Source organism: Alligator sinensis, unplaced genomic scaffold (genome assembly GCF_000455745.1).
Source record: "Alligator sinensis unplaced genomic scaffold, ASM45574v1 scaffold689_1, whole genome shotgun sequence".
NCBI lineage: Eukaryota > Metazoa > Chordata > Crocodylia > Alligatoridae > Alligator > Alligator sinensis.
Window position 1 is genome coordinate 484,646 of NW_005842816.1, and position 17,015 is coordinate 501,660.

A 17,015-nucleotide genomic window follows, 5' to 3' on the forward strand; every position below is an offset into this window, starting at 1 on the left:
TGTTGTTTCTTGTGCAATTTGGATGAAACTTGCAGAGATGGTAGCCTCTGCTGAGAGCATGAAATCTGCCAAGTTTCAAGATGATAGGTATAGGGGTTTGGCGGGGACTGTACCCCAAATTCTTGAAAGTCATACTCATGTTATAGCTGTGTGTTACAACACAGGGGGGTCAAAACTGTAGGGCTTCTGGCTCTTATTGAGGCCACAAAGCCTGCCAAGTTTCAAGGAGATCAGTGCAGGGGTTTGGGGGGAACTGCCCCTCAAGCTGCGGACAAGCAAAACTTGTGCCATGGGTGACACTGTGTGTGTTAAGGCGCAGCGGGGTGACAGCTGCAGGGATGGTGGCCCCTGCTGTGACACCTGCCAGCTGTGGAGGAGATCGGTGCAGGCAGGGTCTGGGGCCCTGCACTCCTAGCTGCTAACAGGCAAAACTCATGCCAAGACCGTGTCTGTCTTGGGGCAGTTGATTGTATTGATTCTTTCCTCTCCTTAGCCTGGTTTTGTAGGTGCTAATTTATGCTCGTTAAGTTATTATGTAGTACCCTGGCACCAGTTTTGCTTGTCCGCAGCTTGAAGGGCAGTTGCCCCTAAACCCCTGCACTGATTTTCTGGCAGGCTTTGTGGCCTCAGTAAGTGCTACCAGCCCTGCAGTTTTCACCCTGCTATGTTGTAACGCCTAGACGTCACATGAGTTTTGCTTTCAAGAATTTGGGGTGCTGTCCCCCCCAAAAGAGCAGGGGTGGGCAAAATGCGGCCCGTGGGCTGCATGCAGCTCACCAAGCCATTCTATCTGGCATGCTGGGCTCCTAAAAAATTTAGAAAATTAATATTTATCTGCCTCCTTCCTGGCATGCAGCCCTCAATGGCTTGCAGAAACTCAGTAAGCGGTCCTCCACCCAAAATAATTGCCTGCCCCTGTTCTAAGGTGTCAAACATAGAGCCCACAGGCCAGATTCAGCCATGGGGCCACTCTATCCAGTTCACCATGCAACTGCAGACAACTAGAAGTTGGGGATGTGGCCAAGGAGAGCAGCCTGCCACTGAATCGAGAGCCCTGGGGTCTCAGGTGACGTGGTGATTGGTGGCTGGAGAGCAACTGAGGGCTGATACAGCCCTAGTCACCCTTGACCACTTTGCCTATTGCCATGCTGCAGCCCTACCTCCTCAGCTGCCAGCATTGCTGTTGCTGCTGGCTAGTACTCCCACCATTGTCCCCAAGCCAGAGCCAGTGCTGTTGCCACAACATGCCCTGTACCTGTGCCGGAGCTGAAGCTGGAGCTGCCACCATGGGACAAGGTACGTGACAGCAACAGCAGCTCATGCTCCAGTCTGAGACATGTGGCAGGAGCCAGAGCTGTCATCACCACATGCATTGGGCCAGAGCCACCTCCAGAACTGGAACCACCTCATTCCCAAAGCTGGATCCAGCCTGCAAGGAGCCCCACAGCCCAGATCCAGCCTAGGGCACAAAGCAAGTTTGACACCCATAGTGTAGCTATTTCCCAATAGTTATACTGCTATAACCATGTCTACACTGTAATCCAAAGCTTTTGAACATAGGACTGGAAGAAATTGCTTGGGTCAATCCTGGTCTCTTGCAACCATAAGTACCCATGTTTAGCCTTTGTGGACCTTTAGGGGCACTTACTCCAGGCTGCTTACTCCACAGGTTCAAAGCCTCTCCTAAATATCCAATGACAACTGAGCATTTTTAGTACAAAACTCCCCCAAAACATAAGGTTTGAAAAACAAGAAGAGGTTAGGAGGGAACAAAGGCCCTGCAATGAAAGGCAATTTGTTGGGAAGACAAACCTAATACCTGAGCTCAGCCCACTGAGGCCCTTGGATACTATCAATCCAATAAGTAGAGAATACAGCATAGAACAAAAAACAAATCTAGGTTTGAAGAGTGTTTGGTAGTGGAGCTGATTAAAAAATAACGTGAAGTCTTTTTCAATGAAAAGGGGACATGTATTTTTCAACCGTTTCTGTTTGGGACAAGACATGGTAAAAGTTAAGATTATTTTCAAGAAAAAATGACTGGAAATCAGAGAAAAACATTCCAAAGATGCTACTGGTAGGGGGAGGCAAGAAAAATAATAATGAACTAATATGTTCAGGTTGGTAAGAGGTTCAAAAACATTTTTACTATTAATTGCCAGACTTTAAAAAATACAGGAAATTCTGAGAAATCTATTCCACTCAGAGTAGTAAACATCTGGAATAAGTTGCCAACTTCTTAAAACCATCAAAGCAAATGGCATTAATGAGTTTAAGAGGCAGTGAGACAGAGGGAGGAGAATGGGGAAAGCATTTACAAAAGAGGGAGGTGGGGCTGAGATTAACCTAAAGGCGACAGACTCATTAGCCTTAAAGGGGTTTACTTTTTTCCAGCCCATCCAATAATTCTTTATCTTTTCATAGCTCCGGGAGGGGGGGGTAAAGTGATCTATTCTCCTGTTCTCTGGTTCATGGAAAGGGGGACTAAACTTTAGTTAAGTAATTCTCCTCCTGCAAAATGAGTTCCTAGTTACTATGTAGGAAAAGTTGTGGAAAATGGTATATGCTCCCCAACTCCTGCAAACTGTGCTTTCCTAAGTGAAGATTCCCTTGCTGCAAAATGTAAAGCCTCATCTTTGCATTCATTACAAAATGTCTTTCTTCAGAAAAACCTTGCCCCTCATCAAAAGGATTTAGTAAATATTTCCTGGACCTTAAAGAGCTGTTTTTAAACACTCATTTGTTTTAAAGTAATTCAAAACAGACTAAACAACACCTTTAAGGATGTCAACAACAAAAAAAGCAGTAGGCAAAAATTAATAAAGAGGCCACAAAGGAAATGCTTAGCATGACTTACTCTTTAATATCTTGATCCCTTTCTTAAAGGGATTGGAGCATAATAAGAAAGCTCCATTGACCCTCAGATAAAAGAAGAAAATGGTCCCCCATCTCTTTGGCTGAACCGTTATTAGCAAATTATATTGGTTACATTTGTAGTAATTAACATCCCTCAGAAAGAAGATCTTGGGATTGCACTTTCCACTTGTGTTTTTTCACCTCTCATCACTGGATAATGGAATGCTCATAAAAGAGTAGAAGGAAACTTTTATATTTAAAAAAAGAAAAGAAAAGCCCAAGCCTTTTTGTTTCCTTCTGAGCTAGTTAAACTGAGCTGTGTATTTAACATGAGACCGATTCAGGAATGTCAATATGTGCACACATACACTTCACATACATAAAAGGCAATGCACTCTAGACAAAACCAGAAATAAAAGACCAGAAAAAGGGGCTTTCTTTCTTTAGAAGTTAAACAGGAGGCTGTAAGAATCACCTTTGCCTTGCCCTGCTAAAACTTATTTGCATGCTTAACATTAGTACTATACAATACTTAATGCTTAACATTAGTACTACACAAGTTTCCCTCGCTTTATACTGTACAGGTGTTCCTGGGAAACGGCGCATAACTCGAATTCGCATAAAGGGAACCCATTTTACAAGGTAACAAATAGGGATACGTTCCAAGACCTCAACTGTACTGACCCCCAGACCCATTTCTACCACTTTTACAAGACACGTTTGGTACTCACCAACCGCAGGCAGTACGCACAAGCACAGGGCACTATCATAATGGGGAGGGCAACTACAGAAGCACATATCACAGACAACAAGCAAAGAGCACAGATCCACACAGGAGACTATATTTTGTGTGTGTCTCTCCCACAACGCACTGCACAAAGCAGCTCCTACCACACCAATCGCATAAGTGAATTTACCTTGCATATAACAAATTTTTGGTATAAAAAGGGTCAAGAGCGAATTTGCACATACAGAACCTGCATAAAGCGGGAGAAACCTGTAATTTGTCCTATTGAAATCACTGAAACTAGGCTGACAAAGCACTAAGCACATATATAGGTGTTGGCACAATCAGGGTTGGAGGGTGACGGTCTCTCCCCTGACTGGGATAGCTCCAATACCTGTACAGCACTTCAGCTTTCACTAAGTACCCAAGCAGGCAGGGGAAGCTGGAGGCTCCAGCCACAGCTGCCTGTGGCCAGGGGCCCTCCTTAAAAGGCAGCCCTGCGTGATGCTCCCTGGCCACCTGTGTTTCTGGACTGAAGCAGGTTGCAGAGTGCCAGCACAGCCCTCTGCGACGGGCACTGAAGCCTGTGCCCACCACGTGATGGCTGCTCTACCCCCAGACCCTGGGAGCAAAAACCCATGCCCCAGGCTCCTGCTTGCCACCCTGTTTGTCGCGCTTTGCTGCTGTAGCAATCACGACCTGGCTCAGGTCAGTCTTGGCCCAGGCTGCCCCCCCTGTGCAGCATGGCCATGTGGCCAGCCTCACCACAGCGTCTGAGGCCCACTGCCACCATGCTGCTATGGCCTGGACCCTATGCTATTGCCCAAACCCTGGCAGGGATGCCAAAAATGCTCACCTGGGGCAACTGACAACTGATGCCCAGGGAAAAGCCAACCTGCTAAATGGGTACTTTGCGTCAGTTTTTCATCAGTCCCATGGGACGCCCTTGCCCATTAGAGGACAGGGATTCCTGGGTGAGGGAGATTCCCTGCCCTCCATCAATGCAGACCTTGTGAAGGAACAGCTTGAGAGGCTGGACACCTTCAAGTAATCTGGCTCTGACAGTCTGCACCCCAGGGTGCTCAAGGAGCTGGCGAGCATCATAGCCCAGCCCCTAGCACGGATCTTTGAGAGCTCCTGGCGCTCTGGTGAAGTGCCCGAAGACTGGAAGAAGGCCAATGTGGTGCCTATCTTCAAGAAAGGGAGGAAAGTGCATCCAGCAAACTATAGGCCCATCAGCCTGACCTCTATCCCGGGGAAGGTCTTGGAAAAGATTATCAAAGAGGCCATCCTTAATGGACTGGCCGACGCCAACATCCTGAGGGATAGCCAGCATGGGTTTGTTGCGGGTAGGTCTTGCTTAACCAATCTCATTTCCTTCGATGACCAGGTGACCTATCACTTAGACAAAGGAGAAGAGATTGATCTCATATATCTTGACGACAGAGCCAGGAGAAAGAGGCTGTTTGTGAAAGATGACAACATTTTTGAGATAACAGGCACTATACAAGGGGGTTGTGTGCTGCCCAGCCTCAGATCAGGGGTTGTGCATGCACAGGTGCTGAGGGACCATGGCAAGTTGGCTGGGCAGGCCCGGGCACAGGTGGCCACTGGCCAAGCCCCCCATTTCTACTTGCTCTGCAGGGGCAGGTGAGTTTCTGGATGCTTGCCACAGGCAGCCTGCCTTTTCCACCTGCTTCACAGGCCAAGACAGGCCTGGCTCCTGCCAGTACCTACTGCTGCACCTCCAGACTTACTCCCTCCCACTTCTCCTGCAGGCTAGGCTGCGTCCTCTGTTTCCACCAGGCTCATGGTGCCCAGGCTTGTGGGGTGAGGGGCTCCTGGCTGACTGGGCCACAGAGCTGGTAGTGCCCCTGCCCTCCCCCCAGGGACCTCTCTGGAGAGGCACCCTGGGGCAACCCCCTTCCTTCCCCCTGACATGTGGCCTGTGGCCTGAGCGTGCCCCTAATGAAAGTGTCCTGGGTGCACCACGAGGAGCTGTTTGTGCAGAGTGAAGGGGTGCCCAACCCACTATACCCTGCTGCTGCTGATTGCCAGGGTGCCCCAGGTGCCCCAGGTGCATCTGAGAGCCTGGCGTGGGACCCTGCGCTTTGGCGGTGTGGTGGACAAGGCCAATTTGCAGCTGTTCCACCCCAGGTGGCAAGGGTGACTGAAGCTTAATGGCTAGAAACCTCACATCTATCTTTCTGGACTGGTCTTTCCTTCATACCTGCACTGAATTTCATTCCTAAACTGGAACAACAAAAATCCACACCAACACCTGTGAAGCACCATAAATAAGAAAGATTAGAAAAGGGTTTTGAAACCATATTTGGTATTGTCCAAATCAGTTATTCTACTCTTTCTGGAAATGGCAGAAATCCAGTTTATAGATTTCAGCTGCCTCTTCTCACCTATTCTCCCCTCCCAAAATACACACTCTTAAATTACTTATCATTTTACCTGCCCCCTTGAATCTAACTAGAGGGGCCATCTGGAAAAGACGTGATTAAAATTGGATACATTAGCAAAACATGTTGCTATGGCAGTGCCATTAGGTATTGTCTGTAAAACCTGCCCAGTCAGTCCCTTGCCCATGTTGCCTTGCCTCTGGTCTCGGTGATGCACAGCTGATAGCAATGTGAATTTCTGAAACACAGATTTTAAATAATGAAAATGTTTGTTTGTTTTTTATGATTGATGGCTACGCACATGAGTGTACTGAGGGGTAGTAGCTGGAAGAAGGTGACAAGCATTACATGTTATATGAAAAGTCAAAGGTTACTTTTATAATAAGATACAGCTGACAAAACAGGGCATTCAAAGTTATTCATGGTTAAAATAAAAAGTGAAGAAAAGAAACAGTTCACTAGATACAAATCTCAGGTTAATACAAAGAGGCGAATATACTAATTAACATGCTCCTAAGAAAAGAAACAGCCCCTAACCTTTGAGGCCATCTGAGCTCCGTACAGGACCTGAAGGAGGGAAAATGGTGGATGCACACCACATCTGTGCTTCCCCAGATCAGCCCATTCAATCCTTGACATAAGTAAGAGCAATGTTTGAGTTACTGTCTTTTGTTCCAGCTGTCACTGGTTCTGAAGGAGACCAGCGGCAAGCAAGGTACAAAACGTCCCCACTCACATGCTCTATAACAACAGGGATACCCCATATGCTACAATAATGACCCAGCCCCAAGGCTTTCACTAAGCAGAATTCAGACCATGACAGATGGCAACATATAGCTTTGGATATAGTCCGAAGCAATGGACAGTCTACCCAGGTAGGACTTAGAGGAGTAAAGCTTTATGGCAAACTGTATTTACATAAATATAAGATGACCCCCCCAATAATTAGATTCTACACATGGAAAATTTATAGCTGTTATAATTTTCCAGATATAGAATCTAACTATTAGAGGTTTGCCTTGAATTGTTCCCACCCCCCTGCTACAGCCAGAAAAATGAATCAAGGGCAGGGGGTTGCCATCTACCCCACAACTCCTTCCTCCTTCCTCCCTTACAGTCATACCCTGCTCTCCCTGAGCACATGGAAGTCTCTGGGTAAGAGTCAGAGAGGAGATCAACAAGGATGACGTTGTGGTTGGTGTCTGCTATAGACCACCAGACCAGGAGAGGAAATAGGCCGTGCTTGCAGCTCTCAATGTATTATGTGGGCTGCACCTGCACAACTTACTACGCAGTAACAACCGTGCAGTCAGCGTCTCGTGTAGAAACAGCCACAGCTGTTTCTAATGTAGAAATACTTAATGTATTTCTTGTAGAAATAGCCACAGTGTATCTAATGAAGTTTCCTTATATGCAAATATAAAATGAAGAACTGTGTTTCTTATGCTGACTGGGGAAAAAAGTATGATCATATATTTGAGTAAATATGGTCAATTTATTTAATATTCAGTGGGCACATCTACACTTGCAAATAATGCAGGATCAGTTTACTCCAGAGTAAACTACTCTAAAGTAAACTGTCCTGGGCATGCATCTACACATGCAGGGATGCAGGAGATTTGCTGCTCCTGGCAGCAGACTGCTCCTGCTCCCTGCAGCCCTGCACTGGGACTCTGCAGCAGCCATGGGGAGCTCTAGACTGCTAGCCCAAAAATTGACAGGAAGCATGGGACCAGGAGACACCTGCGATCTTGATCCCTTCCTCCCAGAGCTGCCCGCTGCCAGGCCAGGCTGGCTGACAGGAAGCATGGGGCCAGGAGACACCTGCGATCTTGATCCCTGCCTCCCAGAGCTGCCCGCTGCCAGGCCAGGCTGCACCACTGGAGCCCAAGCCGGGACAATGTCCTCTTGCCACAGCAGCAGGGAGCTCCCAACCCCCACCTCCCAATCGCAATCAGGAAGCAGGGGCAGAGATTCTTGTCTCCCAGCACCAGCCCCATGACTATGGAGCTGGCACGGGGAGATAAGAATATCCTAGTGCTGGCCCCACAACTGTGGGGCTGGTGCTGGAAAATAAGAGTCTCTCAGCCCCTATTCCCCAAGTGCAGTCGGGATCAGGGGTTGAGAGCTCCCTGCTACCGGGGCAGGGGGACATTTTCCCTGCCCAGGCTCCAGTGGTGGAGCCTGCCCTGGCAGCTCCCGGGGGGAGGGAGCACATTTGCTAATGCCCCTGCAGCCTGGCTGACTGGGAGCACATTTACTCCCAGTCGGCCGCCTACACATGCTGTACTGCACAGTAAGTAATTAAGAGTAAATTTGCTACTTGTATTTACAGGTAGCAAATTTACTCACAATTAGAGCAAAGTACTGTGCAGTAAGCGTCTGCACGTGTAGACAGCGACTCTTACTGTGCAGTAATTAGCTCTAATCTGGAGTAAAGCATCTTGTGTAGATGCACCCAGTGTAACTCCTTCATGACAGACATGAAAGTTTACATGCAGGCTAAGAGATCAGTTATGCCTTGCAGGCACAGACCTATTTGAGGGTGCCACAGAATTGTTCTGCTCTAAAGCAGAAGTTCCCTGAAAGCCTTCTGAAGCTCCTAGCAAGTGCAGGTCCTGGCCTTTTTTGTAGCAAGGAGCCAGGCCTATCAGAGGGGTGTGGCAGAGTACAACCCTGCTGCCCTTTCAGATGCTCTGTGAATGTTATAGTAGTCATGGAGCTGTGTGTATTTAATGACTACAACCACAAAGGAAAGGAAAGGAGACTGCACTCATGATGAAAGTATGGGAGGAAGAACTACATCTCACCATCTTGATGCCCCAATATAGCACCTCTTGCTCCTCTCCTCACAGTGGTGCTCTCAGTTGCGGATACAGGCTGGTGCTGAGTCCCAGGTTTAAAGAGAAAGCAGCTTGAAAAAACAAAGCTCTAACATTTTACCCTGGTTTGGATTAAATCCCACAGGGTGCGTCCACACACGCAAGCACCCTGGTCCCCTCCCCCCTCCTCCAGCCCCCCAACCCCTTACTCACCACCCCTGGTGCTGAAACATGGGTCTGGCCGGCCGCGTGTTTCAGCACCAGGGCGAGTGGCCAACGATAGAGATGCTCTGCCAGCCAGAGCATCTCCATGGAGGACCCAGCCTCTGGTTGCCTCAGGGCACAGTCCAGGACCATGCCTTGCTTTTCTTTTTTAAACTTCAATTTTTTTAGACCCCTGGATATCAAAGGGGTTTGAGGCGGGGCAAGAGGCATGTACGCACTCATGTGGATGCGCCCACAATGTCTCAATCTATTAAACAAAACACAAAATATTTCACAGTTATCTTGAGTTACTATTGCATGACTGACAACAGTTTCCAGAATCACATTTCCTTAAGGTTTAGTCTAAAACTGCTGCTTGATTTTAATTCTAAACAAAAATACCATGGCTTGTATTGTTTAGGATCTGCAATATCTATTTTTCAAAGCATTGCATCCAACCATAGTTTCTTACTTTAGGACCATATTACAGGTTTTGCGTTAGCTTAGGTCCCAGTTACAGGGATATGTATAAACCTGAATATGGCTTAGTCTCAAGAAACAAAGCAACATTTATGTTTACAAATATCTCTCTTATTGGGACACGAGCTTTTTCATCACCTTTACAAATGAGCATAACAATGAAATTCTAAGTAAAAGGAAGACTCAGAACCAGCAAATCCAGAGGACCACTATAGACATGTAACACATAGCTTACACCCCTGCAGCCAAATTACTTCCGACTCCTCACATCTGTGCTGTGGCTCAATAGAAAAGTCCCAGGTTTAAAAAGACAACAAGTGGAAATAGAATCATCTGCCTATGTCCTTAGACCAACACAGCTACAACCTGAACCCCTGCAATCGAATCATTTGGCATTTTCCCCTGGAACAATTTCAGACAGTCCTGCTTTTGAGTACCACTCACAACATGGAACAGCACTGCTTCTGAGCCCTTTCCTTCTATCCCAGTACAGCAGGCCACATTTCAAGTGAGGTTTCACCAGGGTTTATCTTGGACCATCATCTACTTAGTGACTTGAATGATACAAGAGGAAGTATAATTAGGGTGACCACATGTCCTCGTTAGGCCTGGACAATCCTGAATTTTGGAGGCCGGTCCTGGCTGGCCAGTGAAAACTAGAATGAGCATCCCAGGCATGGGGTGCAGAGGTAGAGTGTCAGGATCTGTGAAATAGAAAGCCCTAGCAGACAGCAAAATTGCACTAAAATAGGTTAGCTTGATTAGTGGCATGACCATTAACACTTGTTAATGGTTGTTAACACCTGTGAAGTAAAAAACAATGCATCATTAATGGACCATGGACTCCCTGCAGCCTGGGGTGGACAGTGTCCTGGATTTCACCTTGTCCATATGGTCATAATGTATAATCTCTGGAGGACACCAGGCTTGGAGTCTTTAGAGGGCAAGATTAGAATTCCAAATGATCTTGAAAAACTGGAGAAAAAATAAAAAAGAAACAAAAAATTAAATAAATACCAGGGCAAAGTACTACACTTATGAAAGACCAATCAATTGCACAAATATAACATGCATAATAACTGGCTGAGCACAAAGCATTGCCAAAAAAAAAATAATCTGGGAGTTATAATGGATCATGGAACAATGCCATGGTTTGCAAACAAATCAAAACCCATTCTGGAATGTATGGTGCCTCAAACACCATATGGCAACAACACAACTTCCACAAAAATCAAGGAGAAAGTCTGTTGGCTTTGTTTTCCAACTGAGCTGTTTCCTGCAGAAAAAGGCATACCCATAAGAGAAGCCTTGAAAAGAAACATGCTCGCTTCTTCTTAACATTTGCATAAGGTCCAACAGCCTGCATGTGGTACAAATAGGGAGACCAAGTTGCAGAATGGCTAGCTGGATTGTAAGCTATAATCATGGCTTCAGGGATTTGGATCTGAGACACAGTGGTGCTGCTGTACTGGATGTTCAAGTCTAATGGTACCTGGCTAAAGAAACTGGGTTCTTCAGTCTATGAAACCAAACAGGCCAGCGCTCTCTCACTTGCCATGCCATAGAAGGATGTCAGCTGTCGCCTCTTCAAAGCATCGGCCTTCCCACCTCCCACATGGGAGCCAGAGAAAAGGGGAATTAGAGCAGCAGCCATGGCAAACTATTTGCTTCTGGGTGAATTAAATTTCCTCCCAGTCCATTAAAGCACAACAAATTTTATATCAAATGAAGTTTTACGGTAACTGTGGTGCCTTTTTCCTCTGGAAAATATTCACTTCAAGAAAAATCTGTTCTATCCACGTGACACTTGCCACTGTTTGCTGTTTCTCCCTATTTAGCCCTGAACCTTAAGCATAGGCCTGTGCTAATGCCCAGACAGCACCTATTCCACACTCTGCTCCCCAGGATAGGGCTAAAAGGCTCCATCAACTTCCTGGGTATCAAGCCTTGTCCCAAATTTTCACAGCATCCCTGACTGAAGTCAGTGCCTTACATTTTCTTAAAGCACCCTTCCCTTTGATCTGGGATGGTGTGAGGAGGGCCAAAAGGAGGTAGCAGTTAACTGTGAGACCTCTTGCCCTGGTGAGGGAACAAAGACATCACTTATGTGGAGACTGCTTTATTCAGATTAAAAAAAATACTTAAGGCTAAATCATAGTTCATTTTATGTGCCTAAGTGATATGTCTGCAGCCATATAACTGCAGTTCGGGGCATTTACTCACTGTTTGGGATTGTTTCCCCCTGCGTTGAAATACAACAACCAACCATCCCTGCTGGGAGGCAAAGGGAGGAAAGTGGCCCTCCCACATTTTAGCCCAATAGCTTAGTAGTTAGGGCACTTGCCTATGGAGCATGAGACCCAAGTTCTAGGTCCCTTCAGACAGGGAGAGAGTTTAAACCAGCATCTTCTGCTTCCTAGTCCATGAGCTAGGCACCACCCAAACAGCTCTCCAGCCTTCCTCTGCAAGCTGGATCACTAGGTAGCCAAGAGAGGTCGATAAGTTGGACGATAAAGAAGCATATAACCCAGAGGGTGTGTGGCTCAGTAAGACACATGCTGGCCTGGAAGAGAGGATGAGGGGACCCCTAGATGAGGGTTTGGCAACATTTTTGGCTGGAGTATCAAAATCACCCCAACCTGCACCCATGCTTTGACTTGGAGTATCAGAGATGGGGGTGCCACAAGGGCCCAATCCTCATTGCTGGCAATGGCTGCACATCTTCCTGTGGGTGGACAGTGGAGAAGGGGACAGGGCTGTGCTGCCTCAGCCCCTTCTCCGCCACACACTGCAAGCCGCACGTGCACACACTGCTGCCACAGAGCTGGTGCCAGGTCTCAAGAGCCCAGCACAGATGTTTGCAGCCTCCTGGCTGCCTTCCACAGCTGGCCAAGCCTTTGGGTAGCTGTAGCAGGCAGCTGAAAGGCTGCAAACAGCTGTGCTGGGTTCTGCAGCCCCAGTGCCGGCTCGGTGGCAACAGCAGCAGCTGCACGTGCCTCTGGGCAGATGGTGGGGGAGGATGCCAGGACTGCACTATCCCAGATCCCTTCCTGGCCATGCACCCAGAGGTATGTGCACAGCTGCTGCAGCCACAGACCTGGTGCTGGGGCTGTGGAGCCCCATGCAGCTGTTTGCAGCCTCCTGAGCTGCTGGCAGAAGCTGTCCAGTAGGGCTGTGCAAAGCTTCGGGTGCTGATTTGATTCGGAGGAGATTCAGCCCAATTCGGCGGCCGAATCTCTAAATCCAAATCAAATCAAGAGACCAATTAAAAGGTCCAAGTCGATTCAAAGCTCTCTGAATTGATTCAGGAAAGATTCGGAGAGCTTCGGAGATTCGGGCAGTCCTCACTCACTGCCACAGGGAGCTGGACCTGGACTTCATGCTGGTAAATAGGGGAAGGAGGAGGAGGGGGATGGAGGAGGAGGGAGGGGACCATGGGGGGCCCCCACCAGGCCCCAGCTCCTGCCTGCTCCCCCAACCCCCCTGAGGACTACCTGACCCCTGCCCACTCTCCCAGCCCCCCCATGGCTGCCCCCCCCGCCCCAGCTCTCTGCCCTTTAAAGAAAAATACAACCAAAAACCACAGGCTCAACAAGCAGCCGGTAAGGGGGAGCTTTTTTTTAAAGAACCGGGTGCTGGGACTGGGCAGGGCATCCATGGGGGGGCTTGGAGAGTGGGCATGCATCGGGGGGCTGATGACAGATCCCCCCCACATGGCTTGGGACAGCGGGGGGGCAGCAGGGATTGTGTCCCGCCCCCCAGCCTGACAGCATGTGTAGAAGCTTTTATTTTTTTTTTGGAAGAGCCAGGAGCTAGGGCCAGGAGAGCAGGTGGAGGATCAGGGCTCCTGGCAGAGCCCCCCATGCAGTGCGGGGCAGTGGGGGACAGCAGGGATCACTCCCCTGCCTGGAAGCAGCCGGTGAGTGCCGGGCTTTTTTTTCAAAGAGCCAGGAGCTGTGGTCAGGTGAGGCAGCCATTGAGGGGGCTGGGAGAGCAGGCGGGGGATGAGACTGATTCAGAGATTCAGCGGCGGCCGAATCTCTGAATCAGATTTCAGCTGAATCGATTCAGGACAGTGATTCAAATCACCGAATCAAATCACTGTATCCTGAATTGGCCTAATCCAAAGTTAATACTAGCCACTTTGCACAGGCTTACTGTCCAGAGTAGGGGTGGGCTGTGGCGTGCCAAGGAAAATGGCCTCATGTGCCATGCTCTGGCACACATGCCGGGGGGGGTGCCAATCCCATAAATAAGAGGTGTTTTACCATAGAAGGATCAGAGGTGATGGTTTTACTATACTGGTGCAAAGTGCAGGTTTGCTGGTAGTGCAACTTCCAGACTTCCAGACTAGATTCTAGTCTGGGCTGCTGCTCCAATTGGGACCGAAGTGTTCCCACTTCTTTTTATCTAATACCTATTAAATGCAAGGTGCAGTGACTCAGCTTCAAAAGGAGGGCTGGGTAGAGATCTGGACATTGTGAAGAGCCCAGGGAAAGGGCAAGAATCAGCAAGGCCAAAGCCAAAAAACGACCAAGCAAACAGCAGGTATGGAGGGTAGATGTTAGTTGACCTGGCTACTGAACATTTTAGTAACTCTTTCATTCCAGTAACAGACCAGCCAATGAGGTACCACCTTTCTCCTACTTCTCAGGGTATCAAAGTACAAAGCTCACTGACAAGGTCAATGCTATTTGGTAGCGTCTGCTTGTTCAGTGTGTATGTGATGGGAAGAAGGTATCCAGAACTAACTTCTATGGCACAGAGACTTGGACATAGTCTCCACTCCCATGCCTTGCATGACTAGGAAATATGACTGGTGCTGTGGGCATAGAATGGCATAAAGCTAGAATTTAGAAATCCCCCAAACAAAGCAAAAAATGGCGTAAGTCAGGGGCAGGCAACCTCCTGCCCCTGGCACAGGTGCCAGAGTGTAGCACGTGAAGACATGTTGCTTGGCATATATGCAGCTCAGGGTGGACAGTGGGGAAGAGGCTGTGGCTGCACTGCCACAACAAGGATGGGGCCCTTGTGGCACCCCCTGCCATCCACCCCTTGCACACCAACATCTTACAAGGCGAGATTGTATGTGTTTTTGGCACACTGCCCAATAACGTTGCCAACCCCTGATGTAAGTGGCCCTTTTGCAATGATAAAATAAAAAGAGTACCGATATTTATAGGAGACCTGCTTCTGCTTGCCTAGATCAGGTTTCTAATGCCATCATTGTCGTTATTAAAGTTTGTTAGGACTTAATCATATTGATACTTCTCATCTTGGCTAATAACTTGGGTAATTCAAAGCACACTGATGTTACCTGTTCATGTAACTTCCTTGTAATAAGCAGATCTGTCCTTTCTTCCCAGGGCCACAGAAAATGCACACTGAAAGGACCTTGTCCCGCATCATAGAAGTAGAAAGGACCTCAGTATACCAAAACATTGATTTCCAGTGAGTGACAGTGGATGTGTTGCATGAGGTCAAATCTTCAAGAATGGGGGTCCAGCACCCAGAATTAAGACAAGTTTTCAGAAGCACTTAGCTCCCAGTGGCTCCTGTGGGAACACTGAGGGCCAGGTTTTTCACAAGATCACAGTATGTTGGCTGCAGAGCCTGCTGGAAAATGTAGAAACTTATTATGATGCCTTGCTGAACATCAATCTCTTTTGAAAACTCAGCCCCAAGTAGGAACACCAAACTAATGTGAAAATCCTGGCCATAATGTTCCCAAGCTCCAGATTCCCATTTGCATGTCTCAGACATGCTGTTAGGATCAGTGTATTTATGTTGGTGAAATAGCCTGGAGATGGGGGCTAGATTAAGAGAGCAAGTTTAGAAGCAAGGACCACACACCACTTTCATTACCCTGCAGGTGTTCAGATCTTGGAAGTGACTTCCTAGGACTCCGGGCTGACTGAAGCTGACAGGATACAGTGCAGTGAGAGTGTATATCACAGAGAGGATGAGGCTGTGGAAAGCATTCCTGGCCATATGTCAATCGTGAATTGCTTCCAAATAAGGTTCCAAATAAGCCATTTCAGAGCCCTCTGCTAGCAGGATCTCTCTCTTGCTAAGAAGCAATGTCATCTGTTTTTACCAGTATGAGAATCTTAAAGTCATTTTTACTCTGTGTCCCTGCTCCACACTGCAAATCCCCTTTCCACATGTCTGCCACGCAGTCTGTCCTCATCCCATGAGCAGTGCTCCAATCGGTGCAGACAGAAATTCCTGTATTGAAGAAGGGCTCCATCCTTGCAAATCAAAAGGGGCATTCTGCTGGTAGGGATGAATTACTGTGCAAGTTGGAGAAAGGATTTGATACACCAGGTAGATGGGTTATACTCTGTGGGGTCAGGGTTTGGGCTCAAAGGAGACCACTGATATGGATCCAAGGGAGGCACTGAACCTCACCAAAGGAGGAGTGGCTTACCATTCCTCTGACCTTGACAAAGGAATTTTACCTACTTTCTTCCTCCTTAGAGTTCCCCAGTTCTCAGGCAAGTTAGACAGCACAGAAGATTTGTGCTGTTTAATAATGGGCCAGATTTTGCTCTCATATTTTGCTATACCTGTACTATAGACTTACCTGGTATAGCTACATCAGTAAGGGTTGCAAAGTAGGGCTGTGTGAAGCTTCGGGTGCTGATTTGATTCCGAGGAGATTCAGCCCAATTCGGTGGCCAAATCTCTGAATCCGAATTGAATTGGGACCAATTTAAAGGTCTGAATCAATTCAAAGCCCTCTGAATCTTCGGAAAAGATTCAGAGGGTTTTGATGATTCGGGCAGTCCCCAGTGGCTGCAGCAGAGAGCTGCAGCCGACTCCGAGCAGGTGAGTACTAGGGGTGGGGGAAGGAGGACTGGGGGAGGGGACCATGGGCATACCCCTGCCAGCCCCCCTGAACCCCCACTCCCCCCGGAGCTGGGGCAGCCATTGCCAGGCTGGGAGAGGGGTGGGGGGTGGGCCTGCTGATTTGGAGGATCAGAGATTCGACTGCTGCCAAATCTCCAAATCCGATTCGGCCAAATTGAATTGGGACAGTGATTCGAATCACCGAATCGAATCACTGTCCCCTGAATCGGCCAAATCCGAAGTGAATACTAGCCGCTTTGCACAGGCCTAATACGAAGGAGTGTGATCCCTGATCAACATAACTTCTATGTGGTTGATACTTGCTTATATGTTGGTAAAATCCCCTCGTGTAGACTCCTTAAGAGTGGCAAAATTATGCTTCTTCAGGCATAGCTTTATGGAACTAGCTTTGCTCCACCAGTGCACAGCACAGCTTTGCTACTACTACATCTATACTCTGCTTGTAAAACACTCCTACTGGAAATATGTGACTTTTCTTATACCAAGACAATCCTATTGAATACATGGGGGCTGGTCTATACTGACAAAAATTTGCCAATACACTGACACTAGTAGTACTAGACACTGGCAACTTTCTAATAAAGATGCAGTTTAAGTCTCATTTTAGTTGACCTTAAACTACTTCCCACATAAAATAAATTA